This window comes from Aquarana catesbeiana, linkage group LG11 (assembly GCF_042186555.1).
Source record: "Aquarana catesbeiana isolate 2022-GZ linkage group LG11, ASM4218655v1, whole genome shotgun sequence".
NCBI classification, from domain to species: domain Eukaryota; kingdom Metazoa; phylum Chordata; class Amphibia; order Anura; family Ranidae; genus Aquarana; species Aquarana catesbeiana.
In genome coordinates this window covers 99665549-99679438 of record NC_133334.1, presented here as the reverse complement: position 1 = coordinate 99679438, position 13890 = coordinate 99665549, and the positions used below count along the sequence as shown (strand labels likewise).

At 45.3% G+C, this 13890-nt stretch overlaps 1 long non-coding RNA gene across 1 annotated transcript in view; it reads right to left on the bottom strand.

Annotated features, from left to right (window-relative positions):
- Positions 1 to 11350: 11350 nt before the first annotated feature.
- LOC141112211 (uncharacterized) overlaps positions 11351 to 13890 on the bottom strand; it is a 51803-nt gene continuing 49263 nt past the window's right edge. The window contains exon 3 of the long non-coding RNA XR_012236550.1: positions 11351 to 13793. This is a non-coding gene — a long non-coding RNA (uncharacterized lncRNA). The remainder of the gene's footprint in view (positions 13794 to 13890) is intronic.

The window sequence follows — 13890 nt, the reverse complement described above, 5'->3', positions numbered from 1 at the left end:
CTTTATGACAAAAGAGGGGGAGATAGGATTTTGAAATTGAAAAGACGTGAAGTTTGGTGGATTAATAAATTACAGTCTTTGTATCCTGATGGTATGAACAAAGACTATGATTTATATTTATTTGTGTAGAAATTTTTGGTATAAGATTGAAGAGAAGTTATGATTATATCTTGAATGTATTGTATCTTCTTTAGATCAATCATAATGAGCCCCCGTTGGGAATACTAGATAGCAGAATATCAACTGGAGTCCATGAAGAAAATTGAGACATGATCAAGAATACTAACATATGTAACATATATATAATTTTGATAGATAATTGGGAAGATTTGATTTATTGAAGTGAGAGAATCTAGTCAGTTAATAATGATGTGCTGATGTTATATGAGACGGAAAAGGATGAATTTGTTGTAAATATTCCTTGATTGGGAAATGTGGGACAGCTTATTAGCATTAGATTTTTGCAGCAAGGGCTAATATACTTGAATGTATATAGGTGGTTTGTTTAGGTTAATTAGTTTAAAGTGAACACAGGTGTGGACTGGACTGGGTGGTGATAAGAGAACATGGTGTTGTTTGGCTTTTCACACACAGCCAGATAAGCCTGATGAAGAGCAATTGCGCTCGGAACTGTACAGTGGCTTGCTTGTAATTTAATCATGTAATGGAATAATTTTCAGTAAAAGGACACTTTTTGCATCAAGCATCGTTCCTCGTGTTTTTGCTATCATTTATGGTGGAAGTTTGGGAGTCCACCCTGACGGTGTCTTGATTGAACAAGGATTTAAGAGAAGAAGGTAACCCACCTGACGTTTATATATATATATATATATATATATATATATGCAACACCTAGAATGCATATATATACACAATACACTGTAAGTGCAGCTAACTCACTGATTGTCCTGCCTAATCTATCTAACTCAAATGAAATGACACTGTCTCTCTGTCTATCTATCTCTCTTTCAACGCCGGAACACACACTAAACAGGGCCGCCGTGTAGGCGGCCTTATATAGTATGGGGCGTGTTCTAAACCCCCTGAGCCATAATTGGCCAAAGCCACCCTGGCTTTGGCCAATTACAGCTCTCTCTACCGATGGCGCTGTGATTGGCCAAGCATGCGGGTCATAGTGCATGCTTGGCCAATCATCAGCCAGCAATGCACTGGGATACCGCAGTGAATTATGGGCCGTGACGCGCCACACGAATTTGGCGCGAACGGCCCATAACGTTCGGAATTCGGCAAACGGGCGAACAGACTATGTTAAATAAAGAGATGAAAGCTATTGGCCACTGCCCCGTTTATAGTCCCGACGTACGTGTTTTACGTCACCGCGTTTAGAACGATTGGATTTTCCGACAACTTTGTTTGACCGTGTGTATGCAAGACAAGTTTGAGCCAACATCCGTCGGAAAAAGTCCTAGGATTTTGTTTTCGGAATGTCTGAACAAAGTCCGACCGTGTGTACGGGGCATTACTAACACGAGATTAGCAAAAGGAGCCCAAAGGGTGCCGTGCTTGGTTCTAAAATGGCCTTTTATAGTCTCGTCGTACGTGGTGTACGTGACCGCGTTCTTGGCGATTGGAAATTCTGACAACTTTGTGCGACCGTGTGTACGCAAAACAAGTTTGAGCCAACATCCGTCGGAAAAAATCCTAGGATTTTGTTGTCGGAATGTCCGATCAATGTCCGACCGTGTGTACGGGGCATTACTGTGTGTAGACTGACATTTAACTGGGGGAGGTGACCGATCGGTGTCCCCTATATACAGGGGACATACAATCTGTCTCCTCTCCCCTGACAGGACATGGGAGGTGACCGATCGGTGTCCCTATATACAAGGGACACACAATCTGTCTCCTCTCCCCTGACAGGACGTGGATCTGTGTGTTTACACACACAGATCCATGTCCCTGATCTGTGACAAGCAATCGTGGGTGCCCGGTGGACATCGTGGCCGCCAGGCACACGCATCGGCTTCCGAGTGACGTGGTGGGTGGGCGTGCGCGCACACCCCCTTGACAGCCGGGAAGTTTAGGACATCATATGACGGCCGTCCAGGATGAGAGAGCCATCTTGCGGCCATCATATTACTATATGCGGGATGGGAAATAGTTAAATACCCAGTCAAGAGCAGATGCTTTTTACAATAATAGAAGCTAGCAGTCATAAATGAAAATTCTCAATGAAAGGATAGATTACTGGACAGCCGACCACCCTTGGTAATCCACAGTGACCCCATCAGAATTCTGGAGACCCAAATGACACACACACAACAGGCAGCTTTCATGTGCAAAGTGAATCTGAACCCTTTATTAAGAATGATATCTTTTATATGTGAGTTACAACAAAAGAGGGGAGGGGTAAACTCGCTCCTAAGTTTGTAAGGGTTAACCAGGTTTCTACAGAGAGATTTTATTTCATCATTAGTTTTATGTAGCTGAAAGGAATTTTTAAAGATAGCTTATCTGCATTGACTACTGAGAATCGGTCTAAACACAGTGAGAGGTCTAATTAAAAGTTGGCTCAAGCAAAAAGGTCTAAAACTCTAACGAGAAAGAAGTGTAAGATATGGCACGCACATTCTTTAAAAACAAGCTTTTGAAATGGAGGGTAGATTACAAAATGGAGTGACAGTTGATCATATGCTCTATTACAATCCCCTCTTAAGTCATAAAAAAATTACTTACTTTACTACAGAGTTTCTAATGTAATAAAGACTGAGGTAAGCTTTACTTTTAGCACCTGGGTCAGGGATTCTAGTGGCACTAGTAATTAAACACATAATTTTACCTTAATTTCACCATCTCATCAACAGCATAAGACTCCTCCAGCCAATGGACTGCAGACACCAACTAATTACTCGCCACAGAGAGCAGAATAAGTAAGAATACAGTTTCTTATCGCAGCTACTTGTCTGCTCAACCTGAGTTTCGTGTCTCTCTGGCAGGGAGCCCACTGGACTCTATCCGAGTCGAAAGGCACCATTCTGTTAAATCAGGTGTGGATGGATAGATTAGGTGTTCATGTTTTGCCTTGTGAGGGTTCCTGGGATTATTCCGGATGCATGTGATACATCTGGAAACATATGCCTTCATTAAGGAGGGAAGACCAGGGATGCAAAAATCTTTGTCTAATAATTCACATGTGACCTGCCAGCCTCTGTGTCCTACACCATGGTATTGTACAACGAATAAAGGAGCACTTGCTACAGGAATACATGGTCTCCCCTCATAGCAGACAAGCTCAGATTCTGAGCTTTTCTGCACACCTACTGCATTCCATTGTTGCATGTCTTTGTCTGTAGCATATGTTTGGAGATCATGCAATGTTTGATCTAGGAGTGGGATTTCAGGTGAGAGCAATGGCATTTGGATGTCTGCTGGCTGTGTGGATGCTGCCTCTCTTGCTTCTTTGTCAGCTAAAGCATTTCCCTTGGCTATGTCATCTTGCTGACATGTATGTGGCTTACAGTGCAATATACAGTAGGTGACCGCGATATTGTGTCAATCTCGCCGCATTTCTCAGCGAGATTTGACACCTGCGAGCCCCGTCGCGGGAGCCAGCACCCAGATGGCTCACTCATCGGGAAAGGAAAACTTTTTTTCCTTTCGCGATGAGTGAGAGGTAGTGCTGACAGCTGTCTGGTATGAATCCTGAGGGGGGAACGCCGTGCCAAATTTTAAATTAAAAACCGGCATGGGTTCCCCCCGGGGGCATACCAGGCCCTTAAGTCTGGTATGGATTGTAAGCGGAACCCCCTACACCGAAAAATCGGCGTGGGGGTCCCCCCCAAAATCCATACCAGACCCTTATCCGATCACGCAGCCCGGCCAGCCAGGAAAGGGGGTGGGGACGAGCGAGCGCCCCTCCTCCTGAGTCGTACCAGGCCGCATGCCCTCAACATGGGGGGGTGAGTGCCTTGGGGAGGGGGGCGCCCTGCAGCCACCCCACCCCAAAGCACCTTGTCCCCATGTTGATGAGGACAAGGGCCTCTTCCCGACAAACCTGGCCGTTGGTTGTTGGGGTCTGCGGGCGGGGGGCTTATCGGAATCCGGGAGCCCCCCTTTAATAAGGGGGCCCCCAGATCCCGGCCCCCACCCTATGTGAATGAGTATGGGGTACATGCTACCCCTAGCCATTCACCTAGGGAAAAAAGTGTCAATAAAAAAAACACAGTACACAGATTTTAAGAATAATTTATTAGGCAGCTCCGGGGTCTTCTTCCGACTTCGGGGGGTCTCCTTCTGACTTCTCCCGGTGTTCGGCCTCTTCTCCCGGGCCACTCCGCTGTCTTCTTCCAGCCCTTTTGCCAGGGAGGGGCCCGGTCTGCTGCCGATGTCTTGTCGCTTCTTCTCCCGGGCCCCTCGCTGTCTTCTTCCAGCTCTTTTGCCAGCAAGGGGCCCGGTCTGCTGCCACTGTCTTGTCGCTGCTGTCTTCTCCCGGGCCCCTCCGCTGTCTTCTTCCAGCTCTTTTGCCAGGGAGGGGTTGTCTTCTCCCGGGCCCCTCTGCTGTCTTCTTCCAGCTCTTTTGCCAGGGAGGGTCTGCTGCCGCTGTCTCCCCCAAGGCACTCACCCCCCCATGTTGAGGGCATGCGGCCTGGTACAACTCAGGAGGGCTGCGTGCTCGGATAAGGGTCTGGTATGGATTTTGGGGGGGACCCCCACGCCGATTTTTCGGCATAGGGGGTTCCCCTTACAATCCATACCAGACCTAAGGGCCTGGTATGCCCCCGGGGGGAACCCACGCCGGTTTTTAATTTAAAATTTGGCATGGCGTTCCCCCCTCAGGATTCATACCAGACAGCTGTCAGCACTGCCTGTCACTCATCGCAAAAGGAAAAAAAGTTTTCCTTTCCCGATGAGCGAGCCAGCGCGACATGCACATTACCCTGTCGCCGAGAACCAGCGTGATGGTATCGCGCTGGAAACACAATCTCGCGGTCAGGTACTGTAGCAATGGATTTTGGTAGTTGTATGGTAGTTGTAAGTGTGGAATGAGAGATGGATTTACCATCTGCTGCTGTGCAGCCCCTTCTTTTCTATATAACTCCAAAATCGTGCGCAACACCGAATGAGTACTTGGAGTCAGTGTAAATGTTTACATCCTGTCCTTCAAAGAGCTGGCAAGCTCTAGTAAGGGCTATAAGTTCTGCAGCTTGTGCTGATTGGAATGGGACAGGGTTTGCTTCCAATATTTTATCAGGCAATTGGACAACAGCATACCCTGCATGGTATGTGTTATCATTTCGTCTTGAACAAGACCCATCCACAAAGACATTATGTGCTCCAGGGAGAGCAGTTGAAGAAATGTCTGGTCTGGGGGATGTGTCTTGGTGGATGCGATAGACTCACCAAGAGGCTTTTGGAGGGGACTGAATGCTAGCCTCTTGCCTACCAATTACAGGCCCTGGCATTTGGGGGAACATTGCTCTTTGTGAGCTGTATACCTGGGGACTCTTGAGGTGGTGTTACTTTAGATTCAGGTCCATGTCCCCCAAGACACACAGACTCTGGGAACCCTGTATATGCCATATTAGAAATAGTGACTGAGAAAATATATCTTGGATTACTTAAAATGTGACAGTAATATTTATCCACAATATCTCCCAGGACATATGTAAAGACTATTCTTGGTTTGTTTGATTCTGAACTCAACATGTTAATTGAGAGAGCTAATCACATTGGCCTCTAGGACTGGGTAGGAGCGGGACAGTCTACTCCTACTATAGTTTGTTGCCTACTAGGCTGAGGGGGGATCACTGTTTGTATTGTTAATTGTAATTAGCTCCTGCTATTGTGAGAAGGTGTCCTGTGTTTATATTAATGTGTGAAGCTCGGTGACAACAAGTCTGACCTGTAGTGAAATCCTGATTAATCATAACAATGCTCAGGAGGGCACAGAGTCACATTGGCTGCTTTAAGGGATTAGTTAATTAGCTCATGTTAATTCTGTTTCTGGTTACAGGTGTATTGTTAGAGTAATACGAGCAGGAGGGGGACCTTCTCTTCTACTGTATATAAGACTTGTATTTTGGTTCTAATAAAACAGTCCATGTTCAGCAACTAAACAAGTATCGTCTTGTTTTGTGCTTGTGAGGGGTTGGAATATCTGATATCTATATTCAGACTGGGAGGAAGCAGTATATGACGAAAGCACTCAAGTGGAGTGTGAGACATTTTGTTACTGTGGATGAGGTCCATGCATTAACGTTGAGGAACCACCTCATCTTCCTCACCTTTCAAGCCTAGCAAGGCATTCAGGGTTGGAGCTGGGACAGAAGTGGGAGAGGCATATTTTGTCTCAAGTTTTGGGTTAGAAAGTAAAATTACTTCATAACAGCTAAGACTTTAGGCTGACATGTGCTGGGTATGGATATTCTTTAGTAGAATGGATGCATTGTGAGTGGTGTGTAGTGTGGTATGTCCTAGAGTGAATGATGTAGCCATTTCCAGCACCATTGCACAGGATGCCAAAGCTCCGAGAAACACGCCAGCATGCCTTGCACAGGCATAGGCACAACCCTTGAAAAAAATGCAATAGGGCGGAGTTTGCACCCATGCTTCTGCGCTAGAACCCTGCTATTGTTTTACATTGTCTCTGGCAGGTAATCCAAGTCCAGGACCTGTGACCATTCCATTTTTAAGATACACAAAAACATTGTACATTTCATCATTCCATTTCACACAATCTGGCATGTCAGTACCTGTGGCTTGCCTCAGGAGATTATCGTAGTAGGAACAATCAGATATCCATTGGCGGCAGTAACCAATCATACCAAGAAAGCATAGCATGTCCTTCTTAGTGAGTGGGCGGGGCAGACCCATGAGAGCCACAGCTCTCTTGTGACTAATTTTCCTTTCTCCTTTGGAGAGTACAAAACCAAGGTATTTAACAGTCTCCTGACACCATTGTAGCTTTTTCTTAGAAACCTTGTGACCATTATCTGCTAACCGATGTAACAGATATAAACCATCCTCTTTGCATGCAACCTGGTTTGGACTACACAACAACAAATCATAGTAGGATGGAACAATGGGAGTGGCTAGGCTGAGCTAGGCTGAGCATGTGAGAGGAGGATGCTGTAGCGTAGCACTGTGCTCCCGCCAATGATCAGCTGGCTATTAGTGAGGCATAGGGGGGAACATACTTAGGTTTCTGCCACTTCACCACTCCTATCATTTCTATGGGCTGATCACTGGAGATTCCTCTGTCTCTCTGCCCTTTACTGATAATCTCCTGTTAAACCTCCTGCAATTCTTGCTGGCTGTGTGTGGACAGAGTGACAGTGTCTGATAGAGCGTCTTGCTTCTGCTCCTGCTAACCTACTGACTACATCTCCCGGTGTACACCTTGCATCCTGCAGTCTCATCCGGTCACGAAAGCAATGGGGAAGCGGCTCAAGGAGGCTGGAACGAATGGAACAACAGGAGATAAAAGTACACAGGAGAGTGTTGCTCAGCCCCCGCTCCAGGCAGTGAAAAAGGACAGAGGAAAGGATGCAGCTGCAAGGCTGGAAGGGTTCACTTGGAGTGGGATTCGGGACGTAAGAATGCCAAAATGCCAAATATGCCTGGTATGTCTAAGTGCCGGTTCACACTTGTGCGATGCGATTTAGATGGGAATTTTTTCATTGCGTGTTTGAATATTACCAGCGCGATTGTATTGCAAATTCAATGCGAATTGTATGCGAATTGTATGCGCTTTTCATGTAAATTAAGCACAGATGCGATTTGTGCTCAGGCCAATCGAAAAGGCAAGAAAAAAATGGGTGGTAACTTCCTGTGCTCTTCCTTGTTTTCCTTTGTGGGAGAGTATTGTCGTTGAGGAGTGTGGTTTGTCTGTGAGTAGTCAGTGAGGATTTTGATTTTTGATCATTATGTTTCATCAAATGCCGTTGATCATAGCAGCAGTTGTTACTGCTACTGCTGCAGTCCTGATGGACAAAGCCAGAAGGAAGAGGAGGAGGAGGATGAGGAAGAGACTGCTGAGTACAAGAAGATATTGGGTCCATCCAATTATTCAAAATAGGGAAGAGAGAGGCCAGTTCAGGATCCTCTACAATGATCTGAGGCAGCATGAGGAGAAGTTCTTCAACTATTCCCGGATGTCAGTAAATAGGTTAGTATCTGTACCCTTATTCTTTCTCCTCCTCCCTCCTTCTTATCTATCACTGACATGCATCCTACTGACCACCAATCCCACTGTCCACCAACGCCACTGTCCACCAATGCCACTGTCCACCAATGCCACTGACCACCAATCCCACTGACCACCAACCCCACTGTCCACCAACGCCACTGTCTACCAACGCCACTGTCCACCAATGCCACTGACCACCAATGCCACTGACCACCAATGCCACTGACCACCAATCCCACTGTCAACCAACCCCACTGTCCACCAATGCCACTGACCACCAACGCCACTGACCACCAACGCCACTGACCACCAATCCAATCCCACTGACCACCAATCCAACTTTTGATTGCTTTTCTCCTTTTACTAGAACTCTTTCCTATTACCATTTTATTTGATTTTGTGTATGGGCTTTAGCCTGTCACTTACATTGAATTTGTGGTTTTATTCCTTAGTTTCGATGAATTGCTTCGGCTGCTTGGTACACGTTTGGAGTATCAGAACACCACCTTTCGGAATAGTGTAGAGCCAGCGGAAAGGTTGCTTGTTACATTAAGGTAAAATTTATAGATATACTTTGTGTGTGAAATTTTATGCTATGCACCATAGTAAGCTATAGTAAGGAATGCTAAGAATGCAGACAGATATGACAACAAAATTGTTTTCACGTACCTGGTAGGTGGAGCCCGGAATGCAGAGAACGGCCTCTCATATGCCTCCGACTTAAGAACCCCTGAAGGTGTGAACAGGGACTCGAAAGTACAGAGGGGCACAAGTGCCTGACTGGAACACTGAAGTAGAAGGCAGGATCCTGTAGTCAGCAGGGAGGTGCACCGTAGTCCTGTAGCAGGTTGCAGACAGCAGGGAGGTGCACTGTAGTACTGTAGTAGGATGCAGATAGCAGGGAGGTGCACTGTAGTCCTGTAGCAGGTTGCAGACAGCAGGGAGGTGCACTGTAGTACTGTAGCAGGATGCAGATAGCAGGGAGGTGCACCGTAGTCCTGCAGCAGGTTGCAGACATCAGGGAGGTGCAGACAAGCCAGGTCAAGGTACTGGCTGGCAGATCAGGTACAGAAGGGCAAACCAAGAGAATAGTCAGAGTCCAAGCCAAGATCGGGGTGGGCAGCAAGCAGGTAAGTCAGGAACAAGCCGAGTAAGTACTGGATACAGGAAAACTGGTAACAAGGTAGCAGGGGTCTTAGGAAACGCTGTAGACCGGACAGCAAGGCAGCATTGGAACAGTCTTCTTTAAATAGCCTATCTTTGGCGCCAAATGTTGTTCCTATTGGCGCTATTGCGCATGCACGCACGCCTGTTAGCGCTATTGTGCATGCGCGTACGTACGTTAGCGCCATTAGCTCTATTGGCGCTATTGCGCGCGCGCAAGCGCCGGATGGTGCTTCTATGCACAGGCATTCGTTTAACCCTCAATCTGCTGGGATAACTGCAAGAGGGCTTTTCCTGACAATTGTTTTCCAAAAAAAGTATTTATTTTTTTATTTTAAAAAACTTATTATGTAAATTTTTTGGATTACATACTTGGCATGAAATATTTTGGAAACAATCCCGCTCCCTCTGACTCTCTGACCTCCTCTGACTCTCTAGCTTTCTAACTTCCCCTGACTCTCTAACTCAATCTGACTCCCTTACTTCCCCTGACTCTCTAACTCCCTCTGACTCTATAACTTCCCCTGACTCTCTAACTCCCTCTGACTCTCTGACCTCCTCTGACTCTATAACTTCCCCTGACTCTCTAACTCCCTCTGACTCTCTTACTTACTGTAACTTTCTTACTTCCTCTGACTCTCTTACTTCCTCTGACTCTCTTACTTCCCCTGACTCTCTTACTTCCTCTGACTCTCTTACTTCCTCTGACTCTCTTACTTCCTCTGACTCTCTGAAGTGTGTCCTTGAGGCTCCTCCACCTAGTGCGTATGAGTCCTTCTGTAATAAAAAAAAAACATAACTAATTTATTTTATATTTTTTGTCAGGTACCTAACAACTGGAAATTCATTTGCCAGCTTACACTGCGAGTTCAAATTAGGAAAATCTACGGTGAGCACAATTGTGCGTGACACCTGTATCGCCATCTGGAAAGGTCCTAAGAGATGTGGTCATGAGAAAACCAAACAAAGAGGAATGGAACACCAAAGCTGAGTTGTTTTGGGAGCGCTGCAACTTCCCTAACTGTGTTGGTGCCATAGATGGCAAGCACATCAGAATTGTGAGGCCAGTCGGTAGTGGGTCAAAATTTTTTAATTATAAAAAATATTTTTCTTTCGTTCTTCTGGCAGTGGCTGATGCAAACTACTCGTTCACCTGCATCGACATTGGTTCTTATGGGAGCAGTTCTGACTCCAGCATTTTTTCCCACAATTTGGAAGAATGATTCGGGAGAACGGACTAGACCTCCCAAATGAACGACCACTCCCTGGAACATCAGAACCCTCTCTCCCTTTAATATTTGTCGGTGATGAGGCTTTCGCTCTTTCAGAAAAAATGCTCAGGCCATATGCTAACCGGTCACTGTCTGTGGAGAAAAGAGTCTTTAATTATCGGCTAACAAGAGCACGCAGGGTTGTGGAGTGTACTTTCGGAATCCTGGCAAACAAATGGCGTTTTCTTCACACGCCAATAAGTTTAAACATGGAAAACGCCATAATTGCCGTAAAACCTGCCTGTGCACTCCACAATTTTGTCCGCGAAAGAGATGGATACCTTTTCGAGGACTCTTTAATGGATGAGATGGAAGGCCCAGATTGGACACATACAAGGGGCAATTACAGGGGGGCCAGCACACGTGAGAAATTTACTGACTTCTTTATGAGTCCTGCCGGTCAGGTATCATGGCAGCTTGATGCCATTTAATAAAGACCAATAACTTTTTCTCTGTCAATGCTGCATCGTCTACTATCTGTACTTTTTTCTATAAATGTAATAAAGTTTTATTGTTCGACAGTGTGTCCATCTATTTTTGGCACTTAACATACAGAGCATGCAATATCATTCCACAACATTGGTGGTCAGTGGCATTGGTGGACAGTGGGGTTGGTGGACAGTGGGGTTGGTGGTCAGTGGGATTGGTGGACAGTGGGGTTGGTGGTCAGTGGGATGCATGCCCTTACATTGGTGGTCAGTGGGATGAATAAATAGAAATAGTGTGGAGTCAGCTGAGCGATTACTTGTCACCTTAAGGTAACATATTTCATAAAAAGGCAGATAGCCATCAAATGCGTATGTTTTTTTTTTATTTTTCATGGCAGCTGAGCCACTCTTGGCCTCACGTATATGATGTAGGTGTTGCGTACACTACGCCATTACGTAGATCAAAAACCTGAAACAGTAAGCATGGTGTCAATTTTCCCAGTTAAAAATAAAAAATTGAATTGGAGGATACTGTTCATGTGTCATTATTTTACAGAGTGTGTTGTGTACATATCGATCTTCACATACCATCTCCTCACTACAGATAACCTTAACCCTTTCCGTAACCCTAACCGTACAATGTAGCCTAACCCTGACGTCTCCAATCAGTGCTTCAATAGACAAATACACAGTGATAAGCAATATACTTACAATTGGGTTTATAGGTTCCAGGAGGTAATCTGTAACGGTCATGGTACATGAGATGGATGATTTGCGCCATAGTAAGCAATAGAAGCAATGCAGACAGATATCACACCATTGTTCTCTTCCCAAAATTTTTTTTTATTTGTTTAATTTGTAATCTTCATGTAATTACATACTTTTTGAAACATTTTTTGGAAATAATCATACTTCAAACTTCAAACATTGTAAAGAACCACATAACCAAGAGATAATACTCTGTCTCCTACTTCCCTTTCTCTCACCCTTCATTCTTTCTCCCCCTCACTTGATCTCTTCTTTCAAGTATGACCCTCTCACTTCCTCTGAGCCTCTCACTTCCTCTGAGCCTCTCACTTCCTCTGACCCTCTCACTTCCTCTGACCCTCTCACTTCCTCTGAGCCTCTCACTTCCTCTGACCCTCTCACTTCTTCTGACCCTCTCACTTCCTATGACCCTCTCACCTAAACCTCCACCTCACTCTCTCTCTTCATCCTACATTTGTACATGTATCCCACTGCATAATCCACGCTGACCTGAAAAGTTGGTAGGACCAAAAACATAACATAACGTAAACAAATGCAATATGGTTAACAACATGAAAGAGGCTGTGCCGTTTAACAGGTAGGCATCTATCAATTTAAAATAATAGTTCTGTTTCTCAGGTGTTACTAGCTTCAAAGGTACAAACAGGGATATCAATCTATCTGGTGGTTCACTCGTGGTGGGCCCATATAGCATAACCGCATCACAGACCTTGACATTTTGGTCAGAGGTGGGATACAAGCCCTGGCGTTGGTGGACAGGCAATCCCACAGATCACCAATGTCAGGGCTTTTATGACCACCAATAAATGCCCTTACATTGGTGGTCGTTAGGATTGCTGGTCAGTAGGATGCATGCCTTTACATTTTGGTCATAGGTACAAGTCCTGACATCGGTGGTCAGGTGGGATGCAAATCCTCTAAAAAATAGAAAACATAACCTAAACAAATCCAATATGGATTAACAACATGAAAGTGGCAGTGCCATTCAACAGGTAGGCTGCAGGCAGAGTGTTACAACATATTTGAATCTATAAATTCAAATATTTTGTAACACTCTGTTGCTCAGGCGTTGCTTGCCTCAAAGGCACAGGCGGGGATATCACTCTATCCAGTGGTTCACTCGGGGGCCTATATTGTGCATTTGTGGGAGGCTCGATTGAATTATCTTCAAGTGATTGATTTCTATAGGGATAAGGACTAGGATTGATTTGTTTGGGCTGTTCCATAGGTCTTGACACAGGTGTATAGCGGTTTGGCATGGATGGCATTTGATTGTAGAGCTGTGGCACTCTGCTTTGTTGTGGTAAATGGTGAGGAATTGATTCGCGTGGTCTCAATTCCATTGCCCTTGTTATACCAGGGGTACTAGTTGGAGGGATGATTAAGGAAGCAATTGGTGGAGGAATCAGATATGGGATTTTTGATCTGGGGGTCTCATATATGCTTGGGTGGTCAGAAAAACTGGAAGGATAAGGGTTTGGTGCAGGATTTTGAGCAGCAGAAAAGGGTGTAATAATTTGAGTACTAGTACTCTTTTACGTTGGCTCTGAAACATGGCTTGGAATAGTGACGGAATGTATGCAATGTTGCACTGCAATCCTCATGTTGAAGTACTTTTCTGGCAAGACCTCTTTGAGAAGAGGCACCAAACTTAGGGCAAACATTGTATGAGGGCATCTCTGAACATCCATTTGTTCAGTGATCCCTGACACAATATTAAGTAATTGATTTGTCTGATCTTGTTCTTCCACCTGTTCTGCTGCCCTGCTGCTTCGCTTCCTGCGTGAGGTAGATGTTACCTTTTTCCATCTGTTGGAAGGTGTAGAAATGTCAGTAGACTCATTATCTTGCTCCTGAGTCGATGATTCATGTACATCGATTGCGTCACCCTCTACCTCAATAGATGATGATTCCTCTATGTTTTGGCAAGCGAATGAAACTCCCTCATCTACGTCAACAATAGCAGCATGCTCCTCTCCCTCTTCCTCCTCCTCTTCCCAACTTGCTTCTGTGCTGAAATACAAAAGTTGATACTTGAAATTCTAACTAAAGATGGTAGCGGTAGAAGCGAAGGTTAGGGGGAGGGCAGGTATATTAGAGAGGGATGGTA